Genomic DNA, 27,687 nt, shown 5'->3' with positions numbered 1-27,687 from the left:
ACTCATTTCTTTACCTTACAATTGGAAAGCGGTGAACAAGGATTCACCAAGGGGGAGCTAAAAACACAGTGTGTTTAAAAATAAAACCCTGTTACAGTAAGACCTGGTGAAGGCTGAAAGGGAACCCTAGACCTCTTTATCACCTGGTTGTAACAGAAATTTGGGTGCTAGCATCCGGAATTGACCCACAGACAAACGAGAGAAATTAGAAGTGGTAAGCCAAGTTGTTCCCAATCAAAAAAGAGCAAGATTAATACAGGGTTTTCTTGTGGTTGTGTGTGATTGAATACTAACATGTCTGCAACTGAAGCTGGTAGCTGTCCAAGTCAGGGTGAAGTAACTAGGGATAACTTAAAAGCACTGTCTATGGAGGAGTTGAGGAAAATGGCTGAGCAGTGTGGGATCACTGTATGTGGCAAGGCTAGGAAGTCTGAACTCCTAAGGCTAGTGGCCAATCATTTTTCCCTTGAATCTGAAGAAGCAGAAACAGGGTTAGAAGCAGAATCTGACAGGGTATTGTTAGGAAAGATACAATTGGAACAGAGGAAACTTGAATTAGAGGAAAGAGAAAAAGAGAGAGAGGGGCAGGAGAGGGAGAAAGAAAGAGTCTTCCAGAAGGAACGGGAAAAAAAAGAAAGAGACTTCCAAAAGGAACGTGAAGAAAAAGAGAGAGAGGAGAGAGAAAAAGAAAGACAGGAAAAGGAATGAGAGAGAGAGGAGAGAGAGAGGGAAAGAATATTCCAGAAAGAATGCAAAGAAAGACAGTTGAAGCAACTTGAGTTACCTAGGGGGTGACAGAGTAACCCCAGTGAAAGCATGGCCAATATAGAGGAGCAGAATTCAGGGATGGGTACAAAATTGCTAAAACTCACTCAATTAATTCTAAAATTCAATGAGGAAGATGTGGAAGAATTTTTTGTGTCTTTTGAGAAACTGGCAAGGCATCTAAAATGGCCAGCTGAGACCTGGGCTGGATTTTACATCGGGCGGACGGAAGCTGGTCACCGACATAAAAGTCGGTGGCGAACCCGCTTCCGCCGAGCCTGGGGATCCGTCCTGTATTTTACAGGTCCCCAGACACCCACCCGCTTGAGGGAGGAACAAAGAAAGAACAAAGAACAGTACAGCACAGGAACAGGCCATTCGGCCCTCCAAGCCTGCGCCAATCATGATGCCTGTCTAAACTAAAACCTTCTGCACTTCCGGGGTCCATATCCCTCTATTCCCATCCTATTCATGTATTTGTCAAGATGCCTCTTAAACGCCGCTATCGTACCTGCTTCCACCACCTCCCCCAGCAGCAAGTTCCAGGCACTCACCATCCTCTGTGTAAAGAACTTGCCTCGCACATCCCCTCTAAACTTTGCCCCTCGCACCTTAAACCTATGTCCCCTAGTAACTGACACTTCCACCTCCTCCTCAACTACTCCACAGGACAGAGGGGATGAGCACAGATCTCCAGTTCTCAGGAGATGATACACCCAACACAGGGTTTACAGGCAGAGGATCAGCTTCTTGGACATGACAGAGCACCAGTACCTTAGGAGGTTCAGACTTTTTTGTCGGGTGGTCACTGACATTTGCAGGCTCCTGGCAGAAGACCTCCAGTCAAATGGACCAGGTGGGCACACATTGCCAGTTGCAGTAAAGGTTACCACAGCCTTTAATTTCTTCTCCCCAGCTCCTTCAGGGATCTACTGGTGATATTTGTTGAATTTCACAATCTGCCCCCCACAAGTGCATCTCACAGGTGACGGATGCCATTTTGCCAGTGCCAGCACTTATGTGCACTTCACTAGTGATTGGACCAGTGAGAATGAGCGGGCACTCGGCTTTTGCAGCCCTGGCTGGCTCTCCACAGTTGCAGGGATCGACAGACTGCACACATCTGGTAAGCAAGTTGCCCTCAGAACTCCAAGGAGTCTTCATCAAACGAATGGGATTCCATTTCATCAATGTTCAGCTGGTCTGCAACCACCAAACAATCATCATGCATGTCTGTGCAAGATTCCAAGGGAACTGCCACCATGTGTTCATCCTGTGCCAGATAAGACAGCAGAGACCTGGGCAACAGCAGGAGGAGCAGCATTGGCAGTATATATACATGGCGAATAAAAGAAATCAAGGGGTGATATCGTAGGCCAAAAGTAGGTGATTGGTTGATGAGCATGATCGTTGTCTTATTTTTCTCTCTATTTTATGGCATTGGGTTAAACTAAGAAATTTGGTTAATGGTCTAATAAGTTTTAAGTTTGCTAAGTGTTAAATTGGATAAGTTTTAAGTGGACTTAAGACTAAGTAAGTTCTGAGCTTTATTTCCCACCCCCAGAGTGATCCTCTTGTCTTTGTAAATCAAAGTTTCAGGAGGCGGGATCCCTGTCCCTTTAAAGTCAGGACTCCCACCTCCATGAGATGCCGGCCAATAAGAGGGTTGGCAGCTCAGCAGTATCAGCAGCGGTGGCCACTACCTGTTCTGCAGAGGCCTCAGACCCAGGCCCAGCGCAGGAACCCCAGACAAGAGGTAGGTGAGGCGGGTTGCCGGGGCCAGTCCGGAAAGCCCTGATGAGGGGGTGCTGGGGAGTGGTCTTGCAGTCCAGGGGAAGGGGTATCCTGGGAGGTCAATTGGTTCCCAGTGGGGATCCTCCGTGGGCAATTTGTGATACAAGGCGACCTCCCCGCATGGCAGAGACCACCCCCCCACCTCGGGTAAGATCCCAGCAGCAGCTGGAAGAGGCCCTTAATTGGCCATTAATAGGCCACTTAAGGGCTTCAATTGGCCTCTGGGCGGGAAGGCCTTCGTCAGCCTACCCCACCTCCGAGTAGATCAATTGGCGACAAGGAGGCAATAGGCCCTCCACCCCGCTGCACCCCACCCCCCCGTGCCATCTGTTGCGATACTCAGTGCCCATCTGCCTCACGGGGCCGAACAAAATCCAGCCCCCTGTGTCATGTGAGAACACCAGGACTCTCCACATGCCCTGGAAAACCACATGTGCAGGGACTGTCATTTAGCTGGAGGAGCTAAAGCTTCAGGTTTCTGAGCTTGAGCAGCAACTGGCATCACTACGGTGCATCCACAAGGCGGAGAGCTACATAAACAGTACGTTTCTGGATGTGCTCACCCTGCAGCTTAACAATGCGCAGGTAGCGAGGGAACAGGTGACTGCCAAACAGTCAAGGAGGACCAAGCAGGTAGTGCAGGAGCCCCCTGAGTACATCTCACTCTAACTGGTATTTAGCACTGAATACTGATGAGGGTGATGGTTCCTCTGAGGAATAAAGCCAGAGCTAAGGCTACAGCACCATAAGTGGCTCAGCTGTGCAGGGGGATGGAGGAAGGTCAGGAAAGCAATCGTGATAGGGAATTCAATATTTCGGGGAACAGACAGGCATTTCTGCAGCTGCAGACATCACTCCAAGATGATATGTTGCCTCCCTGGTGCCAGGGTCAAGGATGTTACTGAGCGATTACAGAGCACTCTGAGTGGGGAGGGTGAACAGACAGAGGCCATGGTCCACATCAATACCAACAACGTTGGTAAAAAGAGGGATGAGATCCTGCAGGCAGAGTTTAGGGAGCTAGGAAAGAAAATAAAAGCAGGGCTCAAAGGTAGTAATCTCTGGATACTCCCTGTGTCACATGCTGGTAAGTATAGAAATAAGAGGATAGTGCAGCTGAATGTGTGGCTGGATAGATGGTGCAGGAGGGAGGTCTTTAGATTCCTGAGGCATTGGGACCAGCTCTTGGGGAGGTGGGACCTGTGCAAGGGAGATGGGTTGCACCTCAACAGGGCTGTGACCAATATCATGATGGGGAGGTTTACTGGTGCTGTTGGGGAGGGTTTAAAGGAAGATGGAAACCTAAGAGTAGATTCAGAAGAGAGGGAAGCAAAGTTGGAAATAGAAGGCAGAAAATTAGTAAGCGTGTATGGAAGGTTGAGGAAACAAAGGCTAGAAAATAGACAACAAAGGAGTTCTTCAGTGATAAGCAGTATATACTTCAATGCAAAGAGTCTGGTGAATAAGGTTGATGAGCTGAGGGAACAGATAGACACAAGGAAGTATGATAACATAGCTAATTCAAACATGGCTTAAAGAAAGAATATAAGAACTAGGAGCAGGAGTAGGCAATTCAGCCCCTCGAACCTGCCCCACCATTCAAAGGCAGGAATGGCAGTTCAACATTCCTGATTACAAAGCTTTCAGATGGGATAGAGAGGGGGATAAAAAGGAGGAAGTTTACAATAGTGGTGAAAGAAACAATCACAGCTATGAGGAGGGACGAGATGCTAGAAGGATCATCAAATGAGGTCGTATGGGCTGAACTGAAGAGCAAAAAAGGGGCAGTCACACTGCTGGGAGTATACTATAACACACACAAACTGTCAGAAGGAGATGGAAGAGCAAATATGTAGGCAAATTGCAGAACCAATAAGGCAGTAATAGTAGGAGATGTTAACTACCCTAATATTAACTGAGATAAATCAGTGTAAAAGGCATAGAGGGTGCAGAACTTTTCAAATTGATTCAGGAGAACTTCTTCAGCCAGTATCTAGAAAGCTGAACAAGAGAAGGGGCAGTTCTGAACTTAGTTTTAGAGAATTAAGCTGGACAGGTGAAAGGGTATTAGTGGGGGAGCATTTTAGTGCTGGTGATCATAATTCAGTTAGATTTAGCATGGTTATGGATAAGGGTAAAGGTAGATGAAAAATAAATGTTTTAAATTGGGGAAAGGCCAATTTTACTAAGCTGAGATGTGATCTGACAAAAGTGGATTGGAAGCAGCTACCTGAAGGTAAATCAATATCAGAGCAGTGGGAGGTATTCAAGGACGAGATAGAGAGGGTCCAGAACAAATCAGTTCCTACAAAGAAAAAGGGTGGGACTTCCAAATCTAGACCCCCCCCCCCCCCCCACTCTCCCCCATGGATGTCAAAGGATAAGGCAAAAAAGGAAAACAAATGTCAGATGCCAAGAGCTCAATACTTCAGAAAGCCTAGGGGAGAGTAGAAAGTGCAGGGGTGAAATTCAAAAGGAAATTAGGAAAGTAAAGAGCGGGCATGAAAAAATTTGGCAAGTAAAATCAAGGAAAACCCAAAGATGTTTTATAAATATATAAAGAGCAAGAGGAAAGCTAAGGAAACAATAGGGCTGATAAAAGACCAAAAAAGTAACTTGTGCACAGAGACGCAAGACATGAGCAGGTTCTTAATGAATATTTTGATTCTATTTTCTCAAAAGAAGGGGACGAAGCAGACATTGTAGTTGAGGAGGAAGAGTGCGAAATATTGGATGAGATAAACATAGCGAGGGACGAAATATTAAGTTGTTTAGCATCCTTGCAAGTGATAAATCCCTAGGCCTGGATGAAATGTATCCCAGGCTGCAAAGAAAAGCAAGGGAGGAAATAACAGGGGATCTGACCATCACTCTTCAGGCATGGTGTCAGAGGACTGTAGAACTGCTAACATTGTACCGTTGTTTAAAAGGGGAGGGAGGGATAGCCCGAGTAACTACAAGCCAGTCAGCCAAACCTCAATGGTGGGCAAATTATTGGAAAGAATTCTGAGAGCCAGTATAAAAATTCAGAAGATTCAGAAAAGCACAGATTAAACAAGGACAGTCAGCTTGGATTTGTTAAAGGAAGCTTGTGTCTGGATTGAATTTTTTGAGGAGGTAACAAATAGGGTCAATTTGATGTAGTCTACATGGATTTTAGCAAGACTTTTGACAAGGTCCCATATGGCTGAATGGTCAGAAAGATAAAATCTTAAGAGATCCAGGGGAAAGTGGCAAGTTTAATCCAAAATTGACGCAGTAGCAGGAAGCAAAGGGTAATAATGATGGACAGGTGTTTTTGTGACTGGAAGGCTGTTTCCAATGGGGTTCTGCAGTGGTCAGTACTGAATCCCTCGCTGTTTGTAGTATATATCAATGATTTAGACTTAAATATAGGGGGCATGATAAAGATGTTTACAAATGATACAAAAATTGGTATGTGGTTGATAGTGAGGAAAAAATCTGTAGACTGCAGGAAGGTATCAATGGACTGGTTAATTAGGCAGAAAAGTGGCAAATGTAATTCAATCTGGAGAGGTGTGAAGTAATGCATTTGGGGATGGCAAACGCAATAAATGATATGATACTGAGAAGAGTACAGGAATAGAGGCACCTTGGAGTGCATGTCCACAGATCCCTGAAAGTACCAGGACAGGTAGATAAGGTGATGAAGAAGGCATACAGGACGCTTTCCTTTGTTAGCCAAGGCATTGAGTATAAGAGTAGAGAGATTATGCTAGAACTGTATAAAACACTAGTTAGGCCATTACTAGAGTACTGCGCTTAGCTCTGGTCACTGCATTATAAGAAGGATGTAATTGCACTAGAGAGGGAATGGAGGTGATTTACAAGAATGTTGCCAGGAATGGAGAATTTTAGCTATGAGGAAAGTTTGGGTAGGCTGGGTTTGTTTTCTTTGGTGCAGAGGAGACTGAGGGGAGATTTAACTGAAGTGTATTCAATTATGAGGGGCCAAGATCGAGTGGATAGGATGTAGGCATGGCCATTTTTAAGCCCTCAAATCAGCCCAGGCCAAAGAGCACTTTAAATTCAGCAACTGCAGCCAAAGAACACTTTAAATTCAACCACTGTGGCCAGGACACTTTGAATTCAACTCATGTGGACTGTCCCTTTAAATCACTAACAAATTTCCTCTGAACAACGGATTAAAAATCAATTAAAGAAATACAGGGACAGACTATCAGGCACCAAAAAAATAGGGAGTTCACCAGCCAGTCTTTGAATATTCAAAGACCTGATAAGGGATGCCATTCCCTGGACAGGTCATTTCAGATAAAATAAAACCGGTTATCAATTAGCACCCACTCTAGACATCTCCAAGCTATCACGACATGATCAACTCATCTCCCCTCCATTTTTCACCTACTCTCCCCAAACGAGACAGGCAACCTTGTTCAAAAGAACTATTCAACAAGTTATATTTGGCCTGTCTGACACAAACTCACAGGACAATAGCAAGAGAGTTTTTGGTGTGAACCGGTAACACTATAATTGGTATCGTGTTTTGGAGCAGAGGAGTTTTTTTTTCTTCAAGAACATTACAGGAACAGTAAGAAAAGGCACGCCAGCAACTCCAGCAAACTGTACAGAGCAAGTGCAGAGAACATCAGCACATCGAGAACATAGAGCTCACATTTGAGTTAAGGACACAGAGGAAAAGAGGGGCACTGAAGAAAGGAGGTAAATCCTCGACCCAAGATAGACTGTGCACTGCAACAACGACAGGCCGCTGCCAGCTGCAAGACATCGGACCCGTGAGTCTCACCAACGAGACTACATGACACACTGCATGGGCTAGGGTCCCTCTATCAAACACACCAGACACACACCTTAGGCTGGACTGGGTGGGTGGTGTTTTTATAGCATAAAGACAAGATCGAGTATAAGTGGTTTCACTGTTGGTTTTTGTTTAATAAATACCCCTGCTTGATTCGCCATATACCTGAGTGTTGTTTGACATCATTTTCGAATTCCACTTTGCAATATCATGCCACCTTCGCCAAGAACCCCACAAGTGAGTGTTGGGGGAGGAGAGATTTTCACTGTCATGACCCCGCACAGGTCAATCACTTGCAGGAAGGACCTATTGCTGTTTGCAGAGTGGTCAATAACCAGGGGGCATAGATTTAAAGTAACTGGTGGAAGGATTAGATGAGAGTTGAGGAGCAATGTTTTCACCCAGAGAGTGGTGGATGCCTGGAACCCACTGCCGGAAAGGGTGTTGGAGGCAGAAACCCTCATCGCATTTTTAAAAAAGACTTGAAGTTGCACATGAAGTATCATAACCAACAGGGCTATGGACCAAGAGCTGGAAGGTGGGAATAGGCTAGATAGCTCTTTTTTGTCTGGCATGAACATGATAGGCCGAAAAGACCCCCTTCTGTGTTTTAATTTTTTCTATGTTCTATGTTTCTCCCACACATATTCACATCATGAAGCAGAGTCACCGGATGGCCACTTAGAGACAAGGGCTACCCTCTAATGATGTGGCTGATGACACCTGTGAGCAGCCATACTACTGACACCCAGGAAAGATACAACAGGAGTCACACAAGCACCAGAGTTGCAATTGAGCAAGCAATCAGTGTGCTGAAGATGCGACTTTGGTGCATGGACAGTTTTATTATTCGTTCATGGGATGGGGGCATCGTTGGCTAGGCCGGCATTTATTGCCCATCCCTAATTGCCCTTGAGAAGGTGGTGGTGAGCTGCCTTCTTAAACTGCTGCAGTCCTTGGGGTGTAGGTACACCAACAGTGATGTTAGGGAGGGATTTCCAGGATTTTGACCCAGCAACAGTGAAGGAACGGCGATATAGTTCCAAGTCAGGATGGTGTGTGGCTTGGAGGGGAATTTGCAGGTGGTGGTGTTCCCATGCATCTGCTGCCCTTGTCCTGCTAATAAACTGCACCTAACTCCATAAGCTCTTAGCTTACCTATTAACCTTTTGTGTGGCACCTTTTCAAATGACTTTTGGAAATCCAGGACCACCACAACTACTGGTTCCTCTTTATCTACCCGACTCGTTGCATCCTTCTTTCATAAAACCATGTTGACTTTGCCTGATAATATTTTAATTTTCTAAGTGTATTGTTAAAACTTGCTTAAAAATAGATTCTAGCACTTACCTAGCGACTGATGTCAGGCTAACTGGCCTGTAGTTTCCTGTTTTCTCTCTCCCTCCTTTCTTGAATAGCAGTGTTTCATTTGTTAACTTCCAATCTGCGGGGACCATTCTAGAATCCAGGGAATTTTGGAAAAGCATAACCAGTGCATCCACTATCTCTGCAGCTATCTCTTTTAGAACCCTAGGATGTAGGCCATTAGGTCCTGGGGACTTATCAGACTTTAGTCCCTTAAGTTTCTCCTTTACTTTTTCCCTACTGATATTAATTACCTTAATTTCCTCACTCTTTTTAGTCCCTAGGTTACCTTCTTTTTCTGGTATGCAACTTGTGTATTCTATTGTGAAGTCAGACACAAAATATTTGTTCAATTTCTCTGCCATTTCCTCATTCCCCCTGATAATTCCGTCTGTCTCTGCTTCTAAGGGACCAACATTTACTTTAGCTACTCTCTTCCTTTTTGTATACTTGTAAAAGCTCTTACAATCTGTTTAAATATTTCTAGCTAGTTTACTCTCATATTCTATTTTTTTCCTTTTAATCAACTTTTTGGTGGCCCTTTGCTGGTTTCTAAAACACTCCTCAGACGTGCTACTATTTTTGCAACATTATAGGCTTCTTCTTTTAATCTACTATCCTTAACTTCCTTAGTAAGACACAGATGGATCTTTCTTGCTGAGTTTTTATTTTCCAACGGAAAGTATTTTCATTGAACATGTTGAATGGTTTCTTTAATAGATTCCCACTGTTTATTTACTGGGATACCTTTTAGTCTACTTACCCAATCAACTTCAACCAGCTCTCTCATATCTATGTAATTGGCTTTGTTTAAGTTTAAGATTTTTGTTCATAATTGGAGTATGTTGTTTTCCAACTTAACATGGAATTCAATAGTATTATGATCACTATTTCCAAACAGATCTTTTACTATGAGATTAGTATTTAAGCCTGCCTCATTGCACAATACTAGATCTAAAATAGCTTTAATCCTAGTCAGTTCCATAACGTATTACTCCAGGAACTGGTCACACAAACATTCCACAAACTCATCTTCTAGACCATGAAGATTAAAGTCCCCCACAATTATTACATTGCCTTTGTTACAAGCTCCAATAATTTCTTGTTTAATGCTTTGTCCAATGGTATAACTATTGTTAGGGGGCCTATAAACTACTCCCGCCAGTGTTTTTCTGACTCTTGCTATTCTTCATCTCCACCTATACTGAATCTACCTCATGGTCATCTGAGCCAAGGTCCTTTCTCACTGATGCCCTTATGTCATCCTTTACTATCAGGGTTACCCCTCCTTCTTTGTCACTCTGTCTATTTTTTTGAAATATTGGGTACACTGGAATATTTACTTCCCAACTTTGGTCACCTTGTAACCATGGGCTGGATTCTATAGAGCCCTCGACATCGGAATCCATGGCAGGGTGGGGGGGCGGGCATGAAGATGGTCCCAGATGAGACTCACCATGGACCTCGACAAAGGCAGGGACTGGCCCGATATTGCTGGCAGCGGCGAAGCCTCATGGCAACCCCCACCCCCCACCCCCCACCCCCACCGCCACCACTGCTTGGCGACAGGACCGACATTTAAATGTTTATATATGTTACATCACCTGAATTAATGAATCTCCCGTCACCTCCTGAAGTCCCGCCGCGATCTTCGCCCCAGCGACCAGCACTGCCATGCTTCTGGATCCCCATCCGGGGAAACAAGGCGCAACACTGATGGGGAGGGGGGAGGAGGTAAGTTTCTCAGAGCGGGGGAGGTGCGGAAAACGGTATCAAATGAATGTGATGGGTGTAGGGAATGGTGGGAAGGGTTATAGTTTAAGGTTTGTGCAGTTTGTGGGGGTGGGGGAAGGTCAGATTGTGAAGGTAAGTGTTTTGGGGGGTGTAAGGGCCAATAATTAATTAAATTGATATGTGGGGGGGGGGGGGGAGAGGGGAAAAAGAAATGTATTTATTTATTTTACATCAATTTCACTTTAAATATTTAAATTTGCCGGTAGAGCTGACAGCCCTTTACAAATGGCAACAGTGCCTGTGCACAGGCAACTGAAGCTATTGACGGGGACGGACAGCCCGCCCCTTCCATGTGATCAGGTGGGGCGGGCTGCCCCGGCTATTTAAATGCGTCACCATGCTTGGAATCGTGATGGCTCTTTGGCGTGTGGCCCATGCAGGAGGGCCGCCATTTTTTTCGCCCGCCACCAATTTCGGTGGCTGGCTTATAGAATTCAGCTCATGTCTCTGTAATGGCAATTAGATCTAAATCATTTACTGCTATTTGTGCCATGAGTTCATCTACGTTGTAGCAGATGCTTCATGCATTCAGATAAAGAACATTTAATTTCATTTTTTTTCTGCTATTTCCTGCATGGACCTTACTCACTGATGCAAAATTACTCTTTGTCCTGTCCCTTCCCATCTCACTCTGCTTGTCTTTACCCACATCGCTGGACTGTTCTATTGCCACAACTTTTCTCTTTGGATTTCTAAATCTCCCTTCAGCTGAACCCTCCCCACCTCTGTTACTTTAAAGCCCTATCCACAACCCTAGCTTTACAATTCTAGTCCCAGCCCAGTTTAAGTGGAACCCATCCCAACAGAATATCGCTCTTTCCTGAGTACTGGTGCTCGTGCCCCATGAATCAAAACTCCTTCTTCCCACACCAGGCTTTGAGCCATGTGTTTAATTCATTAATCTGCTTGACCCAATACCAGTTGGTCCGCGGCTCAGGTAACAATCCAGAGATGATTACCTTTGATGTTCTGCTATCTCAGTTTATGACTGAGCCAAGGAATAATACTATAGCATTTTGGGCTCTACCTATATTGCCTGAATTTTGTTAAATTGCAATATTTTTGTTATATTAATTCAGCTGGTGGTCTTAACATGCAATCAGTAGACACTAAATTGCATTGGTAATTTGAAGTATTAATTAGCTTCCCAAACAAAAACATGCCAGCATCAAAACTGCTTATTTATGCAAGTTACTGTAGCTTTGAAACAATGGAAAACACCCCAGGTCATTAGTCACTTTCAATATACAGTCATTGAGCAGCATCTTAGGCTATCAACAAAGGTTATTTCCATTCCAATATTGATAGCCAGCTATTCTAGTTTAATTAAACAATGCAGATATGTTGTTTTCCCACAGTTCGAAGAGTGGCCCATTTTGTAGCATTTTTGTGATTGACAGCTAATTTCAGTTAATTAAAGCATAATTTCAATGTTAAGTTGATAACTCTTTTTCTTCATCCTCTTGCTCACTCTCCCTTTCTTTCTCTGAAACAAGGAATAGACGAGCAAGCTATAATAAAGTTTAGGACAATTTAGGACCAGTTAGCTTTGGCATAGCAAGCTTGAAAGCAAGTTTTTGCCTACAGAGTCAGTAAGGTTACACACTTGCTTTTTTCATCTGATGAGGATCATAGGAAAGTGATAGCGAAAAATCTTTTCTGTTCAACAACAACTTGTAGCACCTTTAATGTAGTAGAATGTCCCAAGGCATTTTACAGGAGCATTATCAAACAAAATTTGACACTGAGCTACATAAGGCGATATTAGGGCAGGTGACCAAAAGCTTGGTCAAAGAGGTAGGTTTTAAGGAGTGTCCTAAAGGAGGAAAGAAAGGTAGAAAGACAGAAAAGTTCAGGGAGGGGATTCCAGAGCTTAGAGCCTGGCTGCTACAGACATGATCACCAATGGTGGAGCAATTAAAATCAGGAACTCGCAAGAGGCCAGAATTGGAGGGTTTTAGGGTTGCAGGAGGTTTCAGAGATGGGGGTTGGCGGCGAGACCATGAAGTAATTTGAAAACAAGGATAAGAATTTTAAAACCAAGGCATTGTTTAACCAGGAACTATTGTTGATGATGGGTGAATGGGACTTGGTGCATGTTAGGACACAGGCAGCAGGGTTTTGGATGGCTTCAGGTTGACAGAGGGTGGAAGATGGAAGGCCAGCCAGCAGTCCTTTGGAATAGTCAAGTCTAGGAGTAACAAAGGCACAAATGAAGGTTTCAGCAGCAGGTTCAAATGAGCTGGGGCAGGGATGAAGTCAAGCAATGTGATCTTAGTGATGGCACGGATATGTGATCAGAAGCACATATCCACTAAGGTTGGGAACAGTCTGATTCAGCCTGACGCAGTTGCCTGGGAGAGGGTTGGAGTCGGTGGCTAGGGAACAGAGCTTGTAGCAAGGACCGATGACAATGGCTTCGGTCTTCCCAGTATTTAGTTCGAGAAAATTTCTGCCCATCCACTACTGGATGACGGACAAGCAGTCAGACAATTTAGAAACAGTGGAGGAGTCAAGAGGTGGTGGTGAGGTAGAGCTGGGTGTCGTCAGCATACATGTGATAACTGACACTGTGGGCTGAATTTTACAGATCCCCCGACGTCGGGGTTCATAGCTGGGGGGCTGGAAAATGCCTCCGGGAGAGGGCCACCACACACCCTGATGCCGGGAGGGCCCGGCCCCATATTGCCGGCAGCGACGAGGCCTCGTGGCAGCCCTTCCTGCCGCTCGGCGACAGGACCCCAATTTGCATAGTGAAATAAATGTAAATGAATGCATTAATTGTACATATGTACCCGCCATCTGTCCCGGTACAATCCTCCTGCCGCTGGCCAGAACTCCCACACCTTCGAATCCCCATCCGGGGAAATGAGGCGCCACATTGGTGGGGATGGGGGGAGCAGGTAAGTTTATCAGTGCGGGACGGGGGTCAAAGTGACATCATTGGTGTAGGGGATGGTGGGAAGGGTTATAAGTTACAGATTATGCACTTTGGGGGGGAAGGTCAGGTGGACAAGGTAAGTGTTTTGAGGGGAGAGGGCAAGGAATTAATTTTATGGTTATTGGGGAGGTGGGAGAGGGGCAAAATAAATGTATTTAATTTTTGTAATTCACTGTGGCTTTAAATCTTTAAATGTAACAGTAGGGCTCAAAGCCCTTTAAAATTGGCGTCAGCACCTGCGCACAGACAGCTGACACCATTGCCAGGGACAGACAGCCCACAGCCTCAGCGTCATCAGTGAGGGGGGGGGCCAACCGCCCCGGTTATTTAAATGAGTTGCCACGCTTTAAGATTGTGGCTGCTCCGCAATGTGTAGCTTCTCTGCTGATTTCGGCGATCAAAATGTAAAATTCAGCCCTGTGTTTTTGGATCATGTCGCTGAGGGGCAGCATGGAATGAGAAATAGGAGGGGGCCAAAAATAGATGCAGGTGTGGGAAGAGAAGGTAGTGCAGATGATTCTCTGATTACGACCGGATAGATAAGAATGAAACCAGGCAAGTGCAGTTCCACCCAGCTGGATGACGTTCAAGAGGCATTGGAGGAGATGTGGTCAACCATGTCAAAGGCTGCAGACAGGAGGAGGAATAGCTTACATCTGTCATAGAATGTCATTTGTGACTTGTCAAGAGCTGTTTCAGTACTGGGAATAGTGTTGAGGGAGCAGGAGGTGGGTTTCATGGACAAGAAGAGCTTAGAGATGGCATACAGGAGAAAGGAGAGAAACTAGAAAAAGGTGCATGTTCATTCCTGCAGTTTGTGTGAAATAAATCAGGTTTGCTCTCAAAGAACAAAGAACAAAGAACAAAGAACAGTACAGCACAGGAACAGGCCATTCGGCCCTCCAAGCCTGCGCCGATCTTGATGCCTGCCTAAACTAAAACCTTCTGCACTTCCGGGGTCCATATCCCTCTATTCCCATCCTATTCATGTATTTGTCAAGATGCCTCTTAAATGTCTCTATGGTACCTGCTTCCACCACCTCCCCCGGCAACAAGTTCCAGGCACTCATCACCCTCTGTGTAAAGAACTTGCCTCGCACATCCCCTCTCATGGTTCATTTTGATGACGTGCTTTTCAGTCCACCTTCGGCCAACGTGGAAGAAACACATCAGCATCTCTTGCAAGGTTACAGGAGCCAGGTATATACAGCAAATGTTCTTTCTTCACACCACTATTTAATTAGATACATGGCCGTGAAAAAGTGCACTTTGGAATGTTGGGAACACAAGCTTGCTTACAGGAATAGCAAATAGGAGTGGTGATGCCAAACTTGGAGAATATCTGGCACAAAAATCTCTTAAATTGTTGCAGATATCTTGTAGAAAGATGCAAGAAGAAAGTAGGAAGAGGGGAAGCTATTATTTAACATCATCTCCTATCCAACTATGGACTGAGACTGACTCATGATAAGTTGAATCAACTCATCTTTTCTTCCCTGTACAATTTGCTATCTTAGCCATCTGCACCCATACATCTGATTGTTTGAACCAACCTATCACTTACATAGTCTTCAACAACATTAGTTCATTCCACACATCAGCCACCTATCTGGCCACTCACATAATAGTTATCTTGTCTCATTTCTAACAACCAGGGTTGTTCCATATTGATTTGTCATGTGTTGTTTTTGTTCCCTTGTCAAGACTTACAACTTAAAATGTAATGCCTGGACCTCACTATCATAAAGAATGATGGAATAATGAATCATTAGTAAAAATTTTGGATTCATTTGCGGCGTTATTGCTTCTGATTTCCACATAGTATCTGCTTTTTCATTTGTCTCCACCAAAATTGAAATTCTCCACTTGATGTTTTCCAAACAGTCTATGCAATGAGCCAGCCCAGGTAGACAAATGTTTTAGAAAATGGTTTCTGTCATAATCTTTATGTCAATGCCCACTCTCTGTTTTCCAACAGACATCATCACAGTTTTTGCAGCAGTGATGGGTGAGGATTTTAGGGGTCCCCCTGAAGCAGAGAAGGAGGCGGAGGGGCAGGGAGTATCACAACAGGTGGCAGTGGGGGCAGCAGGGTGGAGGACCAGTCGCCAAGCGATCTTTCAGGGGACGGGATGGCCTTTCCACCCGGAGGCTAATTGAGGCCCTTAAGTGGCCTATTAAGGGTCAATTAAGGGCCTACTCCCGCCGCCACTGGGATCTTACTAAAGACATTGGGGGCCTCCTCCATGTGAGGAGGACATCTTGCAACATAGGGTGCATGCCCTGCGGGCTTGGGGAGGGCCCTCCACCATGGGCAATTAGTGGCCTATGGAGGATCCCCACCAGAAACAACTTTACCCCCAGGAACCGCCCTCCCCCTGAACTTCACAACCACCCCCCAACCCATCCCCTCATTAGGGCTTTCCGGACTGGTTCCGATGACCCCGCCTCATCTATCTCTTTCCCAGGGTTCCAGTGCTGGTTCTGGGTCCAAGGCCTCTGCAGTACTGGCAGTGGCCACCGCTCCCAGTGGCACTGCCAATACTGCTAAGCTGCCAGCCCGCTGATTAGCCGGCAGCTCATGGAGGTGGGATCCCCATTTGTAAAGGGACAAGGATCCCAGCTCGCGAATCTTTAATTGAAAAACACCAGAGGATCGCTCCGGGGGGGGGGCTGTAGAAATGCAGAGGTGGGGCATCCCCTTCTTTTTGACCCAGCGGTGGGAGCCCTGCCTCCTACACAAAATCCAGCCCATAGAGTCTGATATTTCAGCCTTCAGTATCTCCTGTTCTAGTGACAATCATAAGGTCACCAACATCTACAACAGTATTGTCCAATACGTTAGCCACTAGCCTCATGTGATTAATTGGGAATCAAGATGTAGCTAATTACATTTCTGATTAGCAAATAAGAAAATGAATGATAGACATCATCATGCAGCATGTGATCTCAATCTTCATTCACACAGTGGGCTGAATTTAGTGCGGCCGTTTGGAACAGAAATGATGGTGTGGGGGAGCCGGAGTATAGCGTCGGATGCATCCTTCCAGAAATTTGACATCATGACTCCGGTTCTGGATTTAGTCAGCAGTAGAAAGCACCAAGGCAGCGTCACCGCCCCACCATGATGGGACTACAATTTAAATTGGTGAATAGTTAGTTTTAATACATTAGCATGTAATTTATCGCGATTCAAGATGGGGGCTCGGAATTAAGGGGACGATGGGCGACTGTCAGGCAAGTCCCCCACCTGCCAAGAATGAGGGAAATTAATTTTGCCACATGAACATTGATTTTAAACCGTTGTTGGTGAAGAAAGAACTTTCTTTAAAAAGCAATTAGAGACTTTGGCTGGAGAGTGACATTAGCATATCAACAGAAAGTACTTCAAAGGAATAGAGGGACTATTCCCTGCTCCAATTTAATCCACAATGGACTTTTGATTACCAGATGTTGAAGGTGGAAAGGCTAGAATTTCAGGTTAACTGCTAAGATGGCCGAATACACAAACAGACGTGGTTGGACCGGTCTCATGACTAACTGACTGTTGGAGTTTTTGAATTTGAACTTCCAACAAGGAATTTGAAATCAGAAAGCTGTTTTCTCCTTGACTGAGAACGCCTCTCTCCCATCTGCTCTCATTTCACTCTCACCAGCTTCGCAAACCATTGAAGACACTTGAACCCCAAGAGAGAAAAGTCTCCTGCAGAGAACAAGGTTTAAGAAGAATACTGGGCCCCGATGAAAAGCAAGACTACTTACAAAAGGACTGCAGTGAGCTCGAAGCACAGTAAACAAGAAACTCTTCTGATATTGCCGCAAACCTCTCCATTTTATTTTTCTTCTGCTCTTTTCTGTACCTATTTGCATGTGTGTATCACATGTGCATGCTAGTGTGGGTGCATTGTATATCCATAGGCGTTAATCGTATTAGAGTTTAAGAGTAAGGTTTAATAAATTTCACTTTTCTTCTTTAAACCTAAGAAAGCCTGTTTATGCTCATTTCTTTGCCTTACAATTGGAAGTGGTGAACAAGGATTCACCAAAGGGGCAGCTCAAAACACAGTGTGTTTAAAATTAAACCCTGTTACAATAAGACCAGGCATAGACAGTAATGTTGTCTGAAAGATTTGTTTACGTCATTGAGGAGCTCTGTTAGCAATAATGGCAAATAAAAAGTCAAAAGGAATTATCCTTGGCTTCTTATTAAACGTATATGTCGAATCTAGTAGTTTATCTATTAACAAGAATTTGCTTTTCATTAAAGACATTAGGGGTTAAATTGTATTAAATTGTGCAGAGAACACAATACACAATCAAACCATTCCCGTTGATTGCACTGCAGGCAGCATGTCAACTTCGTGTTACCTTCAAATGATTGTTGCACTCATCCAGGCAAGTGAGGAATATTGCATTACACTCCTGATTTGTGTCTTGTAGGTGATGGAATTCTTCCAGGGTATCAATCTGGTGAACCTTCATTGCACTCCCTCTATAGCAAGTATATCTTTCATTAGGTAAGGAGAGCAATACTCCAGGTGCAGTCTCACCAAGACTCTATACAATTTGGGGAGTCAGGAGGTGAGTCACTCACCAGAGAATATCCAGCCAGTGGCTGATCCAGTTAGGTTTCTGCTTAATGGTGACATCCAGAATGTTGATGGTAGGGGATTCAGTGAAGGTAAAACTGTTAATTGTCACGGGGAGGTGGTTAGGCTCTCTTTTTTGAGATGATCGTTGCTGACACTTATGTGGTGCGACTGGAACATAGGAAATAGGAGCAGGCGGAGGCCATTCGGCCCCTCGAGCTTGCTCTGCCATTCAACTAGATCATAGCTGATCTTCTATCTCAATGCAATTTTCCTGCACTATCCCCATATCCCATGATATCTTTAATATCTAGAAATCTATCAATCTCTGTATTGAATATATGCAATGACTGAGCCTCCACAGCTCTCTGGGGTAGAGAATTCCACAGATTCACCACCCTCTGAGTGAAGAAATTCCTCTTCATCTCAGTCCTATATGGCCTGCCTCTTATTCTGTGACTGTGTCTCCTAGATCTAGAACCCCCAGCCAGGGGAAACATCCTTCCTGCATCTACCCTATCAAGCCCTGTAAGAATTTTGTATGCCTCAATGAGATCACGTCTCATTCTTCTAAATTTTAGAGAATATAGGCCCTGTCTCCTCAATCACTCATCACAGTACAATCCCGCCATCCCGGGTATCAGTCTGGTGAACCTTCATTGCACTCCCTCTATAGCAAGTATATCTTTCATTAGATAAGGAGAGCAATACTCCAGGTGCAGTCTCACCAAGGCTCTATACAATTGCAGCAAGACTTCTTTACTCCTATACTCAAATCCTCTTGCAATAAAGGCCAACATACCATTTGCCTTCCTAATTGTTTGCTGCACCTGCATGTTAGCTTTCAGTAACTTATGAACAAGGACACCAAGGTCCCTTTGGCCATCCAACACTTCTATATCTCTCACCTGCACATGGACACAGATTGCTTCAGTATCTGAGGAGTTGAAATTGGAACATGCAGGGAAGGTCATTGATGAAGCATCTGAAGATGGTTGGGGCGAGGACACTACCCTGAGGAACACCTACAGTGATGTCCTGGAACTGAGATGATTGGCCTCCAACAAGCACAACCATGGTATGACTTCAGCTAGTGGAGAGTTTTCCCCCCGTTCCCATTGACCTTAATTTTACTGTGGTTCCTTGATGCCACGCTCGGTCAAATGCTGCATTAATGTCAAGGGCAGTCACTCTCACCTCACCTCTTTTTTGTCCATATTTGGACCAAGGCTGTAATGAGCTCTGGAGCTGAGCGGTCCTAGCAGAACCCAAGCTGAGCATCAGTGAGCAGCTTATTGCTGTTCAAGTGCTTCTTGGTTGCACCGTCGACGACACCTTCCATCACTTTGCTGATGATTGAAATTAGGCTGATGGGACAGCAATTTGCTGGATTCGATTTGCCCTGCTTTCTGTGGTCAGGACATACCTGGACAATTTTTCCCTTTGTAGGGTAGATGCCAGTGTTGTAGCTGTACTGGAACAGCCTGGCCAGGGGTGCGGCAAGTCCTGGAGCACAAGTCTTCAGCACTATAGCCAAGATGTCAGGGCCCATAGCCTTTGCTCAGTTCAGTGTGCTCAGCCATTTCTTGATATCACATGGAATGAAACAAATTGGCTGATGACTGGCATCTGTGATGGTGGGGACTTCAGGAGGAGGCTGAAATTGATCATCCACTTGGCACTTCTGGCTGAAGTTGGTTGCATACGCTTCAGCCTTGTTCTTTGCAGCCATGTGCTGGGCTCCGCCATCATTGAGGATGGGGATGTTAATGGAGCCACATTCTCCTATTAGTTGTTTAATTGTCCACCACCATCATGACTGGATGTGGCAGGACTAGAGTTTTGGTCTGATTGGATGGTTGCGGGATCACTTAGCTCTGTCCATAGCCTGTTGCTTCTGTGGTTTAGCATGCATGTAGTCCTGTGTTGTAACATCACCAGGTTGGTACCTCATTTTTGGTATGTCTGGTGCTTCTCCTGGCAGGCTCTTCTACACTGCTCATTGAACTAGGGTTGGTTCACCAACTTGATGGTAATGGTTGAGTAAGAGATATGCTTGGCCATGAAGTTACAAAGTGTGGTTGAATAAAATTCCGCTGCTGCTGCTGATAGCTCGCAGCACCTCATGAATGCTCAGTTTTGAGCTGCCGGACCTATTCTGAATCTATCCCATTTAGCACAGTGGTAGTACCACACAACATGATGGAGGGTGTCCTCAATGTGAAATCGAGACTTAATCACTACAAGAACTGTTTGGTGGTCACTCCTACCGATACTATCATGGGCAGATAGATGAGATTGAGGTAGATTGATGAGAACAAGTTCAAGTAGGTTTTTCCCTCTTGTTGGTTCTCTTACCACCTGCCGCAGACCCAGTCTGACAGATGTGTCCTTCAGGACTCAGCCAGCTCAGTCAGTAGTGATGCTACTTAGCCACTCTTGGTGGTGGACATTGAAGTTCCATGCTCAGAGTACATTCTGTGTCCTTGCTACCCTCAGTGCTTCTCCCAAGTGGTGTTCTACATGGAGGAGTACTGATTCATCAGATGACGGAGGGTGGTAGGTGGTAATCAGCAGATTTCCTTACCTATGTTTGAACTGATGCCATGAGACTTCATGGGGTCCAGAGTCAACATCGAGGACTCCCAGGGCCACTCCCTCCCGACTGTATACCACTGTGCCGCCACCTTTGGTGGGTCTGTCCTATTGGTGGCCAGGACATGCCCAGGGATGGTAATAGAGGCCTCTGAGATACTGGCTGTAAAGTATGATTTGGTGAGTATAACACTATGTCAGGCTATTGCTTGACTAGCCTGTGAAACAGTTCTCCCAATTTTGGGACAAGTCCCCAGATGTTAGTGAGGAGGACTTTAAAGGGTCGACTGGGCAGGATTTGCCTTTGTCATTTTTTGTGTTCCAAGGTCGATGTTGGGTCGTCCGGCTGGTTTATTCTTATTCAACCTTTCTGTAGCGGTTTGATACAACTGAATGGCTTACGAGGCCCTTTCAGAGGGCAGTTAGGAATCAACCACATTGCCCTGACTCTGGAGCCACATAGTGTTATATGTTTGGTTCTGTATGCTGGCACTGTAATGAGTCTAGCCAGAGGGGTTCTTAGACTGTAGTATTTAAACATTAATCTTTATTTCGTAACAACTCTATACACTCCATCCTAGCCTGTGTGGCTCCTTCACAAGGGCGGCACAGTGGCGCAGTGGTTAGCACCGCAGCCTCATAGCTCCAGCGACCCGGGTTCAATTCTGGGTACTGCCTGTGTGGAGTTTGCAAGTTCTCCCTGTGTCTGCGTGGGTTTTCTCCGGGTGCTCCGGTTTCCTCCCACAAGCCAAAAGACTTGCAGGTTGGTAGGTAAATTGACCATTATAAATTGCCACTAATATAGGTAGGTTGTAGGGACATGTGGTAGGAATATGGGATTAGTGTAGGATTAGTATAAATGGGCGGTTGATGGTCGGCACAGACTCGGTGGGCCGAAGGGCCTGTTTCAGTGCTGTATCTCTAAACAAGCCATGCTGTATCTGTTCTCGAGTCTCTCCCACATGATCTCTTACATCATCATGGTGGGCGGTATTCTTTACACTCTTTCAAGATTAACCCTGTCAGACCCTATACCACACATATAGGCCAGACAGGGTAAGGACCGCAGCTTACCTTTCCTAAAGGCTGGCAGATTTTCTTCTCTAAAGGACATCAGTGAACCAGATAAGTTTTACGACAATCTATCAGTTTCATAGGGCTGGATTTTCCTGCAAGCTTCAGGACCCCGATGTCAGGAGCAAAAAGCGGTCCCCAGCCCTTTCTTGCCAGCAGCGAGACCGGCTCAGCAATCCTCCAGGCGGGTGACCTCATACTTGGCTGGCTCCGCACTTGTTATCCTATTAGGGATGGTGAGTGGGCTCCCAATACAGCCAGCCTAATCAGTTGGCCAGCAGCTCTAGGGACTCGGAAGAGGTGGGCACTGCTGAGGCAGGTCAGAGAACATGTGAGGACCTTACCATGGAGGTACCCTCGGAGGTCTAAATGTAAAGAAAAATTATGAGGGATGAAGCTGGGAGGTCCCTCAAAGCAAAGAGAAACCCCCTCTGGGTGGATTGTTTGGGCTGTGGGTGCAGCCTTTCATGGTTGCTGCATCTTCATTGGGACATGAAGCCTCTGGCTCCGATGGCCTCCCTCCATCATCCCCACCAGCCTGCTGCAGGGAGGCATTGTGTTGGTGGGGGCTGTTCCACTGCCAGCAAAATGCCAGCATGGCCAGAAAATCACCGCAATCGTGACCTTAACAATGTTTATTAGTTGTCTGCCTCTGTGCAGCAGGCAGCCAATCCACTTTCCAGTCCACTCTTCGGAAAATTCCCCGGCAGGGGGAATGTGCCGAGGAGCTGTCCTGATGCAGCTTCCCCCTATTTTCCCAGCACCCCTTGCCTCCAAGCCTGCCACCATGGGGCCGGGAAATTCAGCCCATGGTCACCATTACTGATACCAGCTTCTAATTCCAGATTTATTTCATTAAATTCCCCCAGCTGCTATGTTGGGATTTGAACTCATATCTCCAGATCATTAGTTCAGGCCTTTGTATTACTAGTCCAAAAACACAATCACTGTGCTACTATACCCTCTATTAAACATATTCTGGTTAGGGCTTTCAAAGTCCATAGCCAAGAATGGTTCACTAGTACCACTTCTAACCAATGTTGGCTGCCTCTATCGTATCATATGGCACTACCACCAAGATAAATTGAATAGTTTAAGAGCAGATCTAGCAGCCCAAAACTGGATATCAATGAGGTGCTGTAGGTACAAAAGACAAGGCTGACAATTTTCATTCTGAGTGCAAATGGATTTAGTTTTTCGGCCTCCTCCTGAGATCCCCACCATCACAGATGTCAGTCTTCCAGCAATTCAATTCACTCCACTTGACACCAAGAAACAGCTGAATGCACTGGACTCTGGATCCTGGCAGCATCTCAGCCATAGTGCTAAAGGCCTGTGATCCAGAACTAACTGTGCTCCTAGCTAAGTTGCTTCTCTGCAACTACAAAGCTGGTATCTACCCAACAATGTGCAAAATTACCCAATAGGTCCTACCCACAAACAGCAAGATAAATCCAACCTGACCAATTACCAGTCTATCAACCAACTCCCAATCATTGACAAAGTGCTGGAAGGAGTCATCGACAGTGCTATTAAGCAATACTTGTTCACCATTGCAGTATACAATCCAATAGGGCCACTCAGCTCCAGACCTCATTAAAGTCTAGGTGAGGTGCCATCAAGACAGCATTTAACGTTGAGGAAGACAATTTTTACTGTTTTACACCATGCGGATTTGCTCTGAAAAAAGTAGTTGTTCCTGGAAAAAGGGAGTTCTTAGAAGAACTGTCAGGCCTCGATATTTTGGGCAGCATATTCTGTCCACCATGTGGAGGAATAACTGCAACAGGTGAAAACAGTGGGCTTATGTGTGGTGGAGAATGGGAATGCAGGTGGGATCTTACTGCTGATAGGTCATTACATGTTCTTGTTCTTGCTGTTATTGGTCGGCTAATAGTGTTCCATGATAGGTCAGTGTATGCTATTGTTCTTGCTGCTGATTGGTCAGTTCCAGTTCCAGTTCCAGTTATTCCTCCACTATCAGCATACTGTGATTGCAGTGTGTCCTAATCTACAGGGTATACTGCAGCAACTTATAAAGTCTTCCTTGACAGCATCTCAACCCAGGATCTCCACCAACTGAAAGGACAAAGGCAGCAAGTGCATGAGAACATCACTACATCCAAGTTCCTCTCCGAGTCACACGCAATCCTAACTTGGACATATGTCCCCTTTTATTTAGCGTCACTGGATCAAAATTTTGGAGCTTCCCACCCAACAGCATGTACACCTCGCAGGCGGCAATGGTTAAATTAGTCGGCTCATCAGCACCTTCTCAAGGACAACTAGGGATGGGCAATAAATGTCGACCTTGTCAACGATACCCACATCTCGGGAATGAAAAAAACTCACATCACAATTTCTCACAGTACTCGTCAATATAACCTTTGGCATGAATGGTATCTTGATAGAACACACAACCACTGTAGGCAATGAGATGGCGCTCATTAGCTATACACTGAATGCTACTTGGCCACCACAGAGAACAAGATTTATAAGGTGTTTAATTCTATTGTTCTGCTGTCTTTTCCATGTTTTTGTTCTGCATTCAAGATTATTAGTATAAGAGCTCTTTGTAATCACTCCTGCAGTAAAGTTATTTGACACTTACTTATATAAACAGGTTCTTACATAATTAAACAAGCAGCTAGTTGTTACTCAGCAATCTTTACACTTTGTTTTAGCTCTTTATTGAATTAAAGTGAACAGAAGTGGTATAGGACATTGTGATAAACAACTGAGCACCACGTGGTGTCTTTGTAAATCATTGTGACTGATTGTTATTGCTGGAATCTAACTGGGAGAAGATCCAAAGGATATGTAAAAGCACCTGATAAAACCTCATTCATCATCATTTCTAGAAGAACCATGGCTGCATTTTCAGGCTGGAGTTTGAAGAGATGTCCGTACAAAGTCCTCTTTGTGTGCTGTTTTTTGTTTAAAATATTACATCTGTGTGCTCTTCCTGACTACAATTCTTACTTCCTGTTGTAACTCTTTTAGTCACACTTTGTATCAATTTTTCTATTACACATTGCTGTGGTAACATTTGTGATGGAAGAAGTCACCTATGTAAATTCAAATAACATGAATAAGTTTTGTGATTACTTTCTGTCCATCACACTTGATGTTACACATGCAAAGCATTTGTCACACTTGGTTAAAATATCAAAAAAAATCACAACATAACTGATGCTGATAAAAGAGGCTGATTGTCTGAATAAATAGTGCATCAACCAATGAACAAGTAGCAAGTGGACATAAAGACTAGCAATCAAAAGTCAGCAAACAACTATTAAATACTCAATTAACAAAGAGGAAAAGGACAATCAATGAAATTGCTCAAGAAACATTTTGGAAATATTTTTGAAACAGCATCTTGTTTTGTCAGTAATCTGAGAATATAATAGTAAAACCAATATTTATAACATAAACAACACAGACAATCTTAAATAGCTCACAAAAATCTTTAGAATTGTTCAAAAAATTGTCTATGTCCCCTTGGAAATCTCTTTAACAGAAGCAAACTGTCTCAATGGCTTGGGAAGCACTGTGCAGAGGCCATTAAGCTCTTGCTGGGGAGGAGGAGGGGGCATTCTCCCCCAGTGGAAATTCTCCCCGGTTCACCTCCTAATGACACTCCCACAGTGATAGGGTCCATGCAAAGAATAGTGGTTAAAAAAATAAAATTAAAGGCTCTTTTGCTGAATGCACAAAGCATCGTAATAAGATAGATAAACTAGTGGCACAAACAGAGCTAAATGGTTTAGATCTAATCGCCATTACAGAGACACGGGGCTGGATTTTACCCCAAAGGCAGGGATCCTGCCAACAGGATGGAAGGTGGGGGCAATCCCACCTCAGCCCTGTTTCGGACTCCTGGCAGCATTCCACGGTGGCCAGCCAATTAACTGCCCACCATCGGGGTTCCTGTCACTTTAAGGACCGGGTTCCCACCCCCAAGAGCTGCCAGCTAATCAGAGGGACGGCAGCTCAACAGTACTAGCAGTGCCACTGGGAGCAGTGGCCACTGCCAATACTGAAGGAAGCTTGGTACCAGGAGCAGCGCTGTAGCCCCCGACCTCAGGTAAGTGTGGTGCACTCACCGAGGCCAGTCCAGCAGGTCCCAGGTGAAGGGTTGAGTGTGGGGGAGTTGGCAGAGGGTGGCATTTGCTACCGGCAGCCGTCCATGGGTCACAGATTGCCCATGGAGGAGGGCCCCTCCAGCTCACAGGGAGTTCACCTGGTTTTACTGGGAGACCTCCAAATGTGGCAGAGTGCTCCCTGCTGCTAGTAAAATGACAGCAGCAGCAGAGGAGGCCCTTAAGTGGCCATTAATTGGCCACTTCAGGACCTCAATTGGCCTCTGGGCAGGAAGGCTGACTTCGGCCTTCTCTGCCCCTGACAAAATTAAATGGCATTGGGAAGATAACAGGCACTCCATCCCCTGCCTTTCCTTGCTATTTTACATCCATCCCCACCTCCCAGTCGAACCTAAAGGGCTGGTAACATTCAGTCCATGGTTACAAGGTGACCAAGATTGGGAAAAAATATTCCAGGATACACAACATTTAAATACAGGAATTGAAAGTCCTTCATGCACATTGTCATCACTCGCATTGACGTTAATTGAACAGGAAACCCACAAGTAAAATGATGGCTGAATTAAAATGTCACTGACAGACAGGGTTTCCCGCACGTTTTTAGCATGCCCCCAAAACCCTCCCCCACCAACCCACACTGTTCTTAGTATGTCTGCACATTATTTAATGTCTATCCTGGATTAATTTTTTTGTCTCTGCTGAATAATGAACAAACAAATTTAATACACCACACTGGAGGCCCAAATTTAAACCAGCCATCCAGAAAAAACCACGTGGACGGGCAGTTAAAATTGGTACAGTGAATTGCTCCCTTGGATCCCGCTGCTTTCCTGCTAGGTGTAAATTTAACCTGCTGCTTTTAGCAGTAGCATGGGACACCTGTCAGATGGTAATGGTCCAAAGCAAGGTCCTGTTCTAAATATGCAGATCAGGCTCTGCAGATATCATTTGGGCCCTTCCATAATTTAAACCCTAGGCCTGACCGTGGAAGCCATTCTGGTAGTAAACAGAGGACTGCAAAGGTCAGAAATTTAAAAATATTTTTGGTTTCCTTCTGGTCTGTGCTGAGCTCACTGAGCTCAGCAGGGGTGTTGATAGGGTGCTCTAATTGGTCTCATTGTCCCTGGCCTAAGGAGGGGTAAAATTAGGCAGATTTCTCACTTCCGACCTTTATCCTGTGACTCTTGTTAGAAAGTGTCTGGAAATGTCAGGATAGGTTCAAAAAAATCAGTTCTCAGTCTGTACTGTGTCAGCTTATCACAACTGCCAGTACGAATTAAACAAATGGGTAAAGGATGCCCAACTTTATTTATTTTAAGATACAGCACTGAAACAGGCCCTTCGGCCCACCGAGTCTGTGCCGACCAACAACCACCCACTTATACTAACCCTCCAGTAATCCCATATTCCCTACCACCTACCTACACTAGGGGCAATTTACAACAGCCAATTTATCTATCACCTGCAAGTCTTTGGCTGTGGGAGGAAACCAGAGCACCCGGTGAAAACCCACACGGTCACAGGGAGAACTTGCAAACTCCGCACAGGCAGTACCCAGAATCAAACCCGGGTCTCTAGAGCTGTGAGGCTGCGGTGCTAACCACTGCGCCACTGTGCCGTTTTATAAAAGACTTTAATAGTATGAAGGAAAATGACAGAGAATTAAGATGGATTCAATACAAAAACATGCCCGGAGTGAAAAATGGCAAAGGAAAATTTTAATTTGAATATGGAGAGTGAAGGATGCTAATAAAACAATTTTAAGTTATATTAAAAGTAAAAGAAAAATGAGGGGTGGAGTAGGGCCACTGGATGTGAGATTGTATAAAGGTATGACAATTGATACTACACAGACTGCAAAAATGCTAC

This window comes from Heterodontus francisci, chromosome 13, assembly GCF_036365525.1.
Source record: "Heterodontus francisci isolate sHetFra1 chromosome 13, sHetFra1.hap1, whole genome shotgun sequence".
Classification (NCBI taxonomy): domain Eukaryota; kingdom Metazoa; phylum Chordata; class Chondrichthyes; order Heterodontiformes; family Heterodontidae; genus Heterodontus; species Heterodontus francisci.
The sequence above is the reverse complement of the archived record's forward strand: the minus strand, read 5'-3'. Positions refer to the sequence as shown.